The 4727-nt window shown below is 38.2% G+C and overlaps 1 pseudogene; it reads right to left on the minus strand.

The window, feature by feature from the left end:
- LOC112835500 (ubiquitin-conjugating enzyme E2 D3 pseudogene) lies at nt 1–383 on the minus strand (annotated as a pseudogene).
- Between the last annotated feature and the right edge of the window lie 4344 nt (nt 384–4727).

The raw sequence follows: 4727 nt of genomic DNA on the forward strand, positions 1-4727 counted from the left end.
TTATTTGACTTTAAGGTAGCATGACATGACATAGTTCTGAGTCCATTCCCAAGATATTCTGTTGTACTTATCTCTGCCTGTTTTATAGATCCATGCAATCTCTGGTACTAGGGGGTCATCTGGGTTTGAATCACATAGCAATGAACAAATGGATAAAAGAACTTTAGAAATAGTTAAAGCAGGAGACCATTTTGATCTTAGACTATCAAGACAAATGCTGCCATTACTGTTAATATTTGGATGATAAACTTGTTGTAAATGCAACCTTAGGTGGTTTGAAGGTATAATCTATAGGAAAATGAATTGTCAAAAAGAATACACTGTACATTGCCTTGATATGAGCTATCATTAAGTCCCATAATTGTTGCTTGCCAATGAAACATGCAATCCCCAACTAGACCTGCAGAACATTGTGCTGGTGAGTCATGGGCCAAATCACTAAGTTCCTTATTAATCCGTTTCCCTGCTATAGTCTGTGCTTTTTGGCTGGCTCCTCACTGGCTCAGTGTGTACTCAAAGGTCCAGCCAAAACTCTTGATTATCCGGGGTAGCGGGGAAGGATTGTCTCTTCATCTCACACCGGCTCTGACAGACACAGGTGCAGAGAGTCTGGGTCCTCCCTCAAGCTGTAACCTTGGCCTCCTCCCCCTGGGGAAGCTGGTACCTCCACCATAAGGGCTCACACTCAGGCCACAGCCCTCATAGTTGGTTTTCACTCTTTCTGTTTTGTTTTTGTTTTTTTTTTTTGGTGGAGTCTTTATAGTTTTCTATATACAATATTATGTTACCTGAAAATAGAGACAATCTTAATTTTTCCTTTCCAATTTGGATGATTTTATTTTGTTTTATTTTATTTTTTTAAAGATTTTATTTATTTATTTGACAGAGAGAGACAAGTGAGAGAGGCAACACAAGCAGGGGGAGTGGGAGAGGGAGAAGCAGGCCTCCCGCAGAGCAGGGAGCCTGACACGGGGCTCAGTCCCAGGACCCCAGGATCATGACCTGAGCCGAAGGCAGACGCTTAATGACTGAGCCACCCAGGAACCCCTATTTTATTTTTTCTTGTCAATGCCCTGGGAAGGACTGCCAAGTACTGTATTAAATAAAAGTGGCAAGAATGGGTATCCTTGTCTTACTCCTGATCTTAGAGGGAAAGCTTTCAGTTTTTCGCCTTTGAGTGTCATCTTAGCTGTAGGATTGCCATATATGGTCTTTATTAGGTTGAAGTGTTTTCCCTCAATACCCACTTTGTTGAGAGTTTATATCATAAATGGATGTCGACTTTTATCAGTTGTTTTTTTCTTGCATTTATTGAGATGATCATATAACTTTTCAGCCCTGATTTTGTTGAGGTGGTATAATCAATACATTGATTGACTTGCAGATGTTGAACCATCACTGGACTAAATCCCACTTGATGGTGTGTGATTCTTTTAATACATCCCTTTAATTTATTGATAAATTCAGCTTGCTAATATTCTGTTGAGGGCTTTAGCATCTATGCTTATCAGGGATATTGGCCTGTAATTTTCTTTTCTTGTAGTGTTCTTGTCAGGTTTTGGTTTCAGGGTAATGTGGGTCTCATAAAATAAGTTTGAAATTCTTCTTTTATTTTTTTTGAAGAGTTTGAGAAGGATTGATATTAATTTTTCTTTAAATGTTTGGTAGAATTTGTGAATGAAGCTATCTGGTCCTAGACTTTTATTTGTTGAGAGATTTGAATACTGATTCAGTCTGCTTACTGATAATTGGTAAGTTCAGACTTTCTCTTTCTTCATGATTCAGTCTTGGTGGGTTGTGTGTTTCCAGGAATTTTCCCATTTCTTTTAGGTTGCTCAAATTTTGGTATATATTTTTTCATAGTAGTCTCTTATGATCTATCACATTTGTGTGGTATCATTTGTGATGTCTCTTCTTTCATTTCTTAATAAAATTTTCTTTTGGGTCCTTTCTCTTTTTTCTTTATTAGTCTAGTTATATGTTTTCTAATTTGTTTATCTTTTCAAAAAAAGGCATTTAGTTTCGTTGATCTTTTCTGTTGTCTTTTTAGTCTCTATTTCTGCTCTGATCTTTGTTATTTCCCTCCCTCTACTAATTTGGGTGTAGTTTATTCTTTTTCTAATTTATTGAGGTGTAAAGTTAGTTTTTTTTTTAAATATGGGATTTTTCTTTTTAGATGTTTATCCATATGAACTTCCCTCTAGAACTGCTTTTACAGCATCTTGTAAGTTTTCTTATTTTCATTTGTCTCCAGATATTTTTTGATTTCCTTTTAATTTTTTATTTGACCTGTTGGTTGTTTAGTACTGTATTGTTTAATCTCCACATATTTGTGAATTTTCCAATTGTCTTTTTTGAATTGATTTCTAGTTTCATAACTATGTAAGGAAAAAATACAGTATTCTTCCTGTGTTTCTCCTTTACTTTTACACTACTACCATGCTCACAACACTTGTGACACTCTGGCCACCAAATATGCAGGGTTTTTGTTTTTTTTAACCACATCAAGCAATTCTCTGTGACACTACCTGGGTGTCCTTGAATTTAACTCAATTCTGACATCAGCTACCTGGAGACAACATCAGAGCTCACAGGTTAAGAGCTGTTATCTCATGAGATGCCAATTACAAGTAGTACATCCTCTGGTTACCTATAGCTTCTGTTCAACTTGGATACAAATTGGAAGTTTTCATGGCCTCCTCCCCCTTGGTTTTGATTATTTGCTAAAACAGCTCACAAAATTCAGGGAAACACTAAATTATATTTATCAGTTTATTAAAGGATATGGGCAGCCAAATGAAAAGATACATAAGACAAGGTCTAGGAGGTTTTGGAGTCTAGCAGGCTCTATATCAGTGAATTTGGGGTGTATCACCCCCAAATACATGGATATGTTCTCCAATCTGAAAGCTCTCTGAACCCTATATTTTTGGGATTTTTGTAAAGCTTCCTCCATAAGCATGATCAATATTAACTCCAGTTCTAGCCCCTATCCCCTTTCTAAAGAAGTGGGGGTGAGGTTGAAAATTGCAAGCTCCAATTATGCTGTGGTTTTTCTGGTTTAGCCCCCTTCCCCATCCAGGAGCCCACCTAGAATTACCTCATTAGAAAAAAAGGTGCTCTTAGTGCTCTTATCACTTAGGAATTTATAAGGGTTTTAGGAGCCCTGTGTCAGGGACTGGGGTCAAAGACCAAATATTAGAACAAAAGAGGCTCCTAGTGCACGTATCACTAAGGAATTTATAAGGATTTTGGGAGCTCTCTGTTGGGAACTGGGAGCCGAGCCAATATATGTATTTCTTATTATTTCACAATATAACACTTCTGACACGTCTGGCCACCAAATCAGGGAAGTTGCTTGATACGATTTCAATTTTCTTAATTTTATTTAGACATTTTTTGTGGCCTAACATATGTTGTAGTTGAAAAATATCCCAGAGCCAACCGATCAAGTTTTATGTCTCCTGTGCTTCTGCTACAAAGGCCAGCATGGCAGTCATGTGTACAAGCTCATTCCAGTGAGACAGTGGTGGTCTGGAATGGGTGAAAGTGTGAGCATGAAAATGGCACCCACTGGACTCCAGGGAGGTTTGCAGTTTATTGCTAGATGTGTGCTGAATTTGAAGCCTGCCCCTTGGGCAGCAGCTTTTAAAGTACACAACTAGGCCTCTTTCAGGGAAAAACTGGGAGATGGGCATTTCTGTCTGCTGCCTCTGCTGAGCCTTGAGGGGCTAGCCAGGTTAATAAGACCTTACATCCGTTATCAAAGGCTGAACATGAGAGTGAAAGCAACCAGGTGAATACTCTTAAAGGTCAAGAACAGGAAACAAATTGAGGGTCGCTGGAGTGGTGGGGGGTGTGGGAGGGATGGGGTGGCTGGGTGATAAACATTGGGGAGGGTATGGGCTATAGTGAGCGCTGTGAATTGTGTAAGACTGTTGAATCACAGACCTGTACCTCTGAAACAAATAATACATTCGATGTTAAAAAAAAAAGAAGAAGAAGAAGAAGATAGCAGGAAGGGGAAAATGAAGGGGAGGAAATCAGAGGGGGAGACGAACCATGAGAGACTATGGACTCTGAGAAACAAACTGAGGTTTCTAGAGGGGAGGGGGTGGGGGGATGGGTTAGCGGTGATGGGTATTAAAGAGGGCACGTACTGCATGGAGCACTGGGTGTTATACGCAAACAATGAATCATAGATCACTACATCAGAAACTAATGATGTAATGTATGGTGATTAACATAACATAAAATTTAAAAAAAGGTCAAGAAGGGGAAAGAATTTGGTCATGAAATCAAAGACTTTCAGATAGTTCAATTTTATAATAAGATGCAGGTAGTGTTGTTATATTTCTAATTCCACAAACATTTCACTGAAAAATGAGTAGGCCATCAACTTGCCATGTTCTTAGGTAAGGAGTGATGCTGAGGCTGGATCCACAGTAAGAGCCAAGGAGAATTAGTGGTCTTCCAAAACAAAATGGATGGGTAAATCATTTTACACAATTTCAACTATCTGTAGTTTCTCTAGCAAGGTACAAAACTACAAAATTCTGCACCAAAATTAAGTTAAAATATTCTGAGTATTTGCACAATAATAATATTGTGAATAACTTTCTTAATGTTCTTGTGTCCATGCCCAATGTTTGAAACACAGTTAAGCTCAATAATTTTTGGAGGGGGATGACTTTTGATTTAGAATAATAATTTTCAATAAATACCCA

Source organism: Callorhinus ursinus, unplaced genomic scaffold, assembly GCF_003265705.2.
Source record: "Callorhinus ursinus isolate GAN/ISIS: 27379988/994484 unplaced genomic scaffold, GSC_fseal_2.0 scaffold4, whole genome shotgun sequence".
NCBI lineage: Eukaryota > Metazoa > Chordata > Mammalia > Carnivora > Otariidae > Callorhinus > Callorhinus ursinus.